This window comes from Lepidochelys olivacea, assembly GCF_965140295.1.
Source record: "Lepidochelys olivacea isolate rLepOli2 genome assembly, chromosome: 3".
In the NCBI taxonomy this organism is placed as follows: domain Eukaryota; kingdom Metazoa; phylum Chordata; order Testudines; family Cheloniidae; genus Lepidochelys; species Lepidochelys olivacea.
The window spans coordinates 94,429,747-94,438,481 of NC_140413.1; the positions used below are offsets into that span (position 1 = coordinate 94,429,747).

At 48.6% G+C, this 8,735-nt stretch overlaps 1 long non-coding RNA gene across 1 annotated transcript; it reads left to right on the top strand.

The window, feature by feature from the left end:
- The first annotated feature begins 392 nt into the window (after nucleotides 1-392).
- LOC311518931 lies at nucleotides 393-8,262 on the top strand. Its single transcript, XR_014711148.1, has 3 exons — nucleotides 393-479; nucleotides 7,055-7,236; nucleotides 8,059-8,262. It is a non-coding gene; the product is annotated as an uncharacterized lncRNA (long non-coding RNA).
- The last annotated feature ends 473 nt before the right edge of the window (nucleotides 8,263-8,735 follow it).

The following is an 8,735-nucleotide window of genomic DNA, read 5'->3' on the forward strand; positions in this document are numbered from 1 at the left end:
AAACCACTATGGCTTATTACTAAAAGCAGCCAAGTCAGCAGGCTGTAAATTAGCCAAGTCAGCAGGCTTAGCTTAACCAAGGCAGGAGGGGAAGGGGGTTTTTGGGTGCCACAGAGAGGGCAGCTTGACCCCGCGTCCTTCCTGATAAGAATTGTGTTGAAGTTGCTGATACATTCATCTTAGAAGAGCAGAATGTGCCCCAGGAACATCTATTGGGACCTCAAGGCTGCAAACTCTGGAAAAACCCACACCTGGTTAATCGATAATCAGAAGGAACCTCTCGCTTGACCATTGAAACTGCTTACTTAACAAGTTTGCTTTAAGAGACATGTCATTCTATTACTAATGTATAAATAAGGGGAAAAAAGTTTGAGGTAGGGGGACTCTTCAGGACTGGACTCTCTCTCTGGATTCATCTTGTGTTTCCCAGCAGCAGACGGGCTGCCTGCTGTGCCACTTGAGAGCCACACTCAGCTTTGGTAATTATCAAGGGTTGGGGTGTTTTACTAACCTCTTGCGGACGTGTGTATAAGTACTTGAGACTAAGTAAAGTTTAGCTTTAAGTGAAAGCACTCTTGTGTTGTCCTGTTTGTGCCCGCCATCTATCGGTCGGACGGCCGTGTCTCCCCTGATTTAATTCCTGACACCACCTCGCACAGAGTAAAAGTTACCAAGAGCTTTGGGTTGAAAGAACCCCGGGTAACACATGTATCAGCTCAATACTAAATCTACCGGTAGGATCATCAAAGCAAGGCTTGGCTCCAATCTTTGAGTTATTTATTAACTATTATTTATTAAAAAATAATGAATTGTGACAACATGGATAGTTCAAATTGTGACACCAAATTCCCACCCTTAAATCCATGGCAGAGGAACCAGTGCAGTTTTGCTGCACATAGGCAGGGGTAGCATTTTGGGTGTGCATCCTTTGCTAGTACACCAAAGTTCTCCATGCCAGCTCCCTCTACACCTATGTGCAGGCAGCATGGGATCCTAAAACAATCCAAATACAGAAACCCTCAGACCCGACAATACCAACTGACAGGGTTCAGTTCTTACATATGAACTGAGAATTCTACAGAAAAAAAATATAAGCAATAAATAAATTAGCCTGGACTCTTTAAAAATAACTGAAAATTTTAAGATATATTTAAAACGAGGAGAAATATTTTTAAAAGTGAGAAATGAGAATTCCCTTTAAAATATTCTTCTTGCTCAAACTCACTTCATATTTACTTACTAATCATTTTTATTGAAGGTAAACAGAATTGTTGACAGTGCAAGATACTTATGTACATAGAATGAAAGAGAACGATGGATATTAAAGATCAATGAATACAGCACAGCCAGGGTTTAGGCACAAAATTGTTTATAAAAATACTTTTTTCCTCCTCAAAAATGTCTTGTGCAAGAATCAAATTTTAACATAATCAGTTTAAAAGTTAGTTTTAGGATGGAGGCACTTTTGTAAGCATTTGTGTGATGCTAGCAAGAAAATGTACATTTTTATCGCAACTTTTTATGTGATGACTTCAGAAGTAGAACTGAGTGATATCAGAATGGCATCTTGGGAACAGCTGCTTCTGTTGTGATTTTGCTGGGATGAGTGTGTGTGAGGATTTGAAAGTTTAAACTTCTGTCTGAATGTACGAAGTGATGAAAATCTTAACCTCTCTGGCTGTATCTACACCTGGTGGACGTAAGAATAGTGTGCTTTTATTAGTACAGTTTCATCCCTGGTATTTTGTAGCCGGTAGGGTATCCCTTAAGACAGGTTATACTCCCCACAAATTTTCAGTTTTTTCTTGAGGGAGCACTGGGTGAGGTGATAAACCCCAAGCACCAGACAGGCACAGAGGGCAGGGGCATGAGACTATGGGACATATTTATTCCCCCTCATACATTACCACTAGCTGAAACTGACCATGTTACTTTCGTAGCCCTTCCCACTCATTTGAGCCAGAGAACTGCAGAACACACAGGAGACTTGAATCTAGCTTGATCTCTCAAGTTATAGTATAAGGCACCACTACAACTAGTTGAGTGAGCTGGCTCTGGGCACTGTGTTAGGATACAGCCAACCTTGCCTGGGTGCAGATTAGCACTAACCACTAAGATAGAAATTTGCATTTAAGTCTTTCTCGTTTCTGTCATTCGTCCAGATCTTTGTTGGTTTGTCTGACAGGACTGCTGGCCCAGAAACAGCAATTGTAACTCATGCTGCAAGAAGAGGGATTTCCTTTTCATTACTTGAGTTGTTATACCAGCAACTGTCCTACCAGCCCTCAGTTTTATTGAGGCAGCAAAAGGTCTGACTTGGTTCTAATATTCTGGTAGAAGGGTAACAAAAGGTTCCTAGGGGCTTGAGTGTTATCACATACTGTGCTCATTGCCATGTGTAATGGAGTGCTGAGTTGAACATGAGAAGGCTTAGCCTAAAATCGGGGTTCTGGGTTTCCTCACATGTCATAATGGGTGAATGTCATGAGATAGCTGCATCTGACCCCTATCTAGTCTGTGAGTGCATCTCCTCAAGTCTTGGGCCTTTGCCCTTACCCATCTCAGTGTAGAATCTTGTGATTCTTCTACTCTAAGACTACATCTACACATGGAGTTGGAGGTGAGGTTTCCAGCTTGCATAGACATACTTGTGCTAGCTTGCATCAAGCTGGACCCCATGGGCATTCTAGCATTTTCTCTTAACAGTCTTTATGTATAAGTGGTTAGGTAACTATCAGAAAGGCCTTCCCCTAGGTAGATAGGCTTTGCTACTGAGTCAGACCCGTAGGGTGAAATATCCATTCAAATATATGGTACAGTAATACCCTGCCAGTAACAGATCTAGACACACTATTAATAATAATTAAAAAACACTCCCATATTACTCACAGTGAAAATATCCTGTTACTTCTGTCCCTCAAAAAGTACCTTTCTTCCATCCTCTATGGAGACCCACACCCACCTGCCCCCTGAGCAGGTGGGGACCCAGGCTTCACTCATGCTTTTTCCGAAGTTCATACCAATACCACTGTGTTCATAGCCGGCTGGGAGAAAAGACAGCCCTAAGTACCCAAGGGGACGGTCTGTGACTCCATTTTAAGGTAGTTATAGTGCTTGAGGAGTTCACACTTGCTACTTGGTTGGTGAAATCTAATTATAGAACATACACCCTGTTTGGGGTTTTGCCCTGCTTCTTGACAGTCCGCCCTGAGGTTGCCACTCCAGCCAGCTTGACGGGGATTCTGTAATAGCCTCAAGCTGCTACGGTAACTCATTGATGTAGATGCTTAATCCTGCCATGAGTGCAGGGGACTGGACTAGATGACTTCTCAAGGTCCCTTCCAGTCCTATGATTCTATGTCAATGAAAATAAGGGGAACTAACCAGGTAGCTGATGAGAACCCTAAAAAAAATTTAGGGAACCCTAAAAATCATGGAATGTGGAGGTGCAAATAAGGACAAAGGGTTGGCACTCTCATGCATATGCATGAACACAGTGGGTGTAAAAGAAACTCAGGATAAAAGGTGGTGGTTAGCCTAAGTGGGTAAGGAAGCCCATCAGGAAACATCCAACAGGACACATCCAACAGGACAGCCTCATCTCACTCATCTCGATGTTTCCCCAGGGGATGAGAATAGGAAATCACTGATGCTGGACATTTTATGGTTTGTCTCTGTCTCTAATTATGTTTCAGTAGTTGGGGCATTTTTCATCTGTTCAATTAAATTGTTATTAAGAGAACATCTGATAACTTGTGGATGTAGTGTTTTTAGTCACTGTTCCTTGGGTGCTCCTACTGTCTCCAAACCTAAGGATAATGGTGGTTCTCACCCCACTGATGCTCCTGTACAGTTAGACTTTGAACCTTTGTCCCAGGTGGACTGTGGTCCGAGATATCATTGGTAATACCAACCCACCAAAATTATAAAGGCTACAGCTGTGATAAAATTGATGATTCACACTGTGACAGCCATCACTTGGCTCCCCTGGCAAAGGAATCAGTGCAGTTCTGTTGTACACCAGTGGGGAGCAGTGCAAGGTGTGTGCACCCCGTGTGGAACCCAGCTCATCTCCAGCACAGCTATCTATCAGCCAACTTGCTGAGGGTGGGTGGGGGTAAGGACCGGGTCCTAAACAATCCATATTCTGCCTTAATGCAGCTAACTGAGGCAGCCCCACTTTCAGTTCCTTCATATCAGCTGAGTGTTTTAAAGTAAGGAAAAGTTGTATTAAGAAAGTTAGCTTTAGGTGTTTAGAAACCTTTTCATAATATTTAAAATATATTCACAACTTGAGGGAAATGCTTTTAACAGTGAGATTTCATTCCTTTAAAAAAATATTGCTGAAACTTAATTCCGATTTAAGAAAGTCAGTTTTTCTTCAGAGTTTTCTGAAAAAAAAAGGAAGGTGCTTCCCCAGAAAAATCCACTGCAGGGGAGATCCATTTTAAAATAACCAGTTTAAGGCTAACTTCAGCAAGGTGGCCCATCTCTAAACCATTGTGTAACATGTGGTGTTTAGTAACAGGGTATTATGTTATAAAAGACAGTTACCTTTTCCGTAACTGGTATTCTTCGAGATGTGTTGCTCATGTCTATTCCACAATTCCCTCACGACCCTTGGAGTGGTGCCTGCCTGGCGTTGTATAAGGGGAGCTGCGCGCTCCCCCCACCCTCAGTTCCTTCTTGCCAGATAACTCCGACAGAGGGGAAGGAGGGCGGGATGTGGAATAGACATGAGCAACACATCTCGAAGAACACCAGTTGCAGAAAAGGTAACAGTCTTTTCTTCTTCGAGTGATTGCTCATGTGTATTCCACAATAGGTAATTCCAAGCTACATCTGTTGGAGGAGGGTAGGAGTTCACAAGTTCCCAGGACGGAGGACAGCCCTGCCGAACCTGGAACCATTCCTGGTTTGGGGAACGATTGCATAGTGCGAGGTGAATGTGTGAACTGAAGACCACGTGACAGCCCTACAAATGTCCTGGATGGGGACGTGGGCCACGAAGGCAGCCGACGAGGCCTCTGCCTGAGTCGAGTGTGCCCTCACAATGGGTGGCGGGGGGACAGCTGCCAGCTCATAGCAGGAATGGATGCATGAAGTGATCCAATTGGAAAGCCGCTGAGTGGAAATCGGCTGGCCCCTTGCGCGCTCAGCCAAGGCGACAAAGAGTTAAGAGGACTTTCTGAACGCTTGGTCCGCTCGAGAAAGCCAGAACACGCCGCACATCGAGCGTATGGAGACGGTGCTCCTTACTAGATGCATGAGGCTTGGGGCAGAGGACCGGCAGAAAAATATCCTAACCCATGTGATAGGTGGAGACCACCTTTGGGAGGAACATGGGATGTGGGCGGAGCTGGATCTTGTCCTTATGAAAGACCACGTATGGCGGCTCGGAGGTCGGGCCCTGAACTGCGAGACTCGCCTGGCCGATGTGATTGCAACCAGGAAGGCCACCTTCCACGAGAGGTGAGACCAGGAGCACGTGGCCAGTGGTTCAAATGGGGCCCCGTGAGATGAGCCAACACCAGGTTTAGGTCCCCCTTCGGGACCGGGGGTCTAGAATATGGCAAAGATGGTCCAAACTCTTAAGGAACCAGCCAGTCATAGCATGGGAAAATACCATGTGACCTTGCACCAGCAGATGGAAGGCCGATATGGTGCACCTTGACTGACGAGGGCATCAGACCCTGGGCCTTCAGGTGGAGGAGATAATCAAGGAAAAGCTGGATTTGGGCAGCCACCGGGGAGACACCGTGGTCCGCTGCCCACCCAGAAAACTGGGAACACTTCGCCAAATAAGCGCAGCGAGTGGAGGGCCATCTACTTTCGAAGAGGACTCTCTGAACCTGTTCTAAGCATGTCCTTTCCCCTCCACCAAACCCCTGAGCAGCCACGCCATGAGGTGAAGTGCTGCTAGGTTGGGATGGAGGAGGCAGCCCTGGTCCTGAGAGAGCAGGTCTGGGAGGAGCGTCAACCGCCAAGGTGGAGCTACCGCCAGGCCTGTGAGGGTTCCATACCAATGCTGCCTGGGCCATGCTGGGGCAATCATGAGGGCCCAGGCCTTATCCATCTTTATCTTCACCAGGACCCTGCTCATTAGAGGGAATGGGGGAAAGGCGTAGAGAAGCCTGACCAGGACAGGAGAAAGGCATCGGAGATAGCACCCCTCCCCAGCCCTCCGGAGCAGAACCAAGGGCATTGCCAGTTCTGCCGAGTTGCGAATAGGTCCACCTGGGGAGTTCCCCACCTTCGGAAGAGCCGGTGGGCCACTTCTGGGTGGAGGGACCATTCGTGTTGCGAGGAAAAGTCCCTGCTCAAGCAATCCGCTCTCTCGTTCCAGGTACCTGGTAGGTGGAAGGCCTTCAGGTGTATGTCGTGGGCTATATAGAAGTCCCACAGCCTGAGGGCTTCGTGGCAGAGGATCGGGCCCTGCCTTGCCTGTTGATATAGAACATGGAGGCCATGTTGTCCATGAGGACCCTGACTACCTTGTCCTCCTGGTGCGAGCGGAAGGCCATACATGCCACCCACACCACCCTGTGCTCCTTGATGTTTATATGTAGGGTTAGGTCTTGAGCCAAGCACAGGCCTTGGGTCTGAAAGTTCCCCACATGGGCCCCCCAAACCAGGTCCAACGCATCAGACACCAGCTCCAACGACGGGGACCTGTCCGTGAATGGGACCCCTTGGAGCATGTTGTTTGGGAAGGACCACCACTGTAGGGAGGTGATCACAGAGTTTGGCACGGTGAGGATCTTGTCCATCCTGTCTGTGGCCTGGGAGAACTTTGAGGCCAACCAGAGATGGAGGGGCTTCATCCTGAGTCTGGCATGACAGACTACATATGTGCACGCCAACATGTGACCCACAAGTTGCAGGCAAACCCTGGCTGTTGTCACCAGGAACCTTATGACCGAGTCGATGAGACCTTTCAGGGTCTCAAATCTGTCTGGCGGAAGAAAGGCCCTGGCCGACACTGCGTCCAGGAGTGCCCCGATAAACTCTATGCGTTGGACCGGGACTAATGTGGACTTGGTGTTGTTTATAGGCCCAAGGCAGTACAAATGGACAGGAGGAGCGCCACGTGATCTCTCACCTGTGACCAGGAGGTGCCCTTGACAAGCCAATCGTCCAGATAGGGAAATATCTGGACCCCCCGCCATCTGAGGAAGGCCGCTACCACCAACATGCATTTTGTAAACACCCTGGGGGCAGTGGACAGACCAAATGGTAAGACCATGTATTGGTAATGATTCTATCCCACCACGAAATGGAGGAAGTGCCTGTGCCCCTCAAATATGTGGATATGGAAGTACACGTCCTATAGATTGAGGGCAGTGTACCAGTCCCTGGGATCCAGGGAGGGGATGATGGAGGCCAGGGAGACCACGCGGAACTTGAGTTTCACCATGTACTGGTTCAGACCTCGCAGGTCCAGGATGGGCCAGAACCCCCCTTTGGCCTTCAGGATAAGGAAATAACAGGAGTAATACTCCTTGCCCATGAACTCCTCGGGCACTGCCTCTATCGCTCCTAGTCCTAGGACTCGCCACACCTCCTGCTCGAGCAGAGCTTGGTGTGAGGGGTCCCCCAAGAGGGATGGGGGTTGGGGGTGGTTGGGCGGGTAGGAAGTAAACTGGAGGGTGTAACCCAGGGAGATGGTATGGAGGACCCATTGGTCTGAGGTTAGCCGTGACCATTCCGGGAGGAAAGCACACAATCAGTTGGAGAAGGGTAGCTTTATTGGGGTGGATCCCTGGTGAGGACTGGAGGGGTGCCCACAAGTATACCGTCAAAAACGCCTTTTCCCTGCCTGCTTGCCCTTGGAGGACCCAGGCTCGGGGGCAGGCCCAGACTGTCTCTGAGGGAGTCTCTTATAGTCCTGCTGCTTCTTATGGGCTGCCTCATACTTCGGGAGGGCGGCCTGGGTGGGAGTCTGCTGCGGCTTGAACTTAAGTTTTGTGGAACTGGGACATAGAGGCCCAGAGTCTGGAGGGTCATGCGGGAGTCTTTTATGCCATGCAGCTTTGTATCTGTTTCCTCCACAAACAGAGCTTTCCCGTCAAATGGGAAATGCTGCAGGGAAGACTGTGCCTCGCTGGACAGCCCAGAGAGCAGGAGCCATGACACCCGTCCCATGGACACCATGGAGGCCACTGATCGTGCGGCCGTGTCTGCAGCATCCGAGGCTGCCTGCAGGGATGCCCTAGTGGCTGCTACCCCTTCCTCCACTAGCACCTTGAACTCCTTCCTATCGCGCTCCTGGAGGGAGTCCTCAAACTTGGGCAGGGAGCCCCACAGATTGAATTCGTACCGGCCCAGAAGAGCCTGATGGTTTGCCACTCGTAACTGGAAGCTCGAAGACTAATACATTTTCCTTCTGAAACAGTCCAGTCTCCGAGAGTCTTTGTTCTTTGGGGGCGGGGCTGGCTGACCCTGCCATTCCCTGTGGTTGACCGACTTGACCACCAGGGAGTTGGGCACTGGGTGGGTATACAAGTACTCATGCCCTTTAGTTGGTACAAAGTACTTGTGTTCTGCCTTTTTAGAGATGGGGGCCAATGAAGCAGATGTTTGCCACAGGGTATTTGAAATCTTAGCCACCCCTTCATGGAGAGGCAAGGCCACCCTAGCTGGTGCTGATGGGGACAACACGTTAAACAGGGAGTTTGAGGGCTCCTCCATCTCCTCTGCTTGGAAGTGGAGGCTTGCTGCCACCCTCTTTAAGA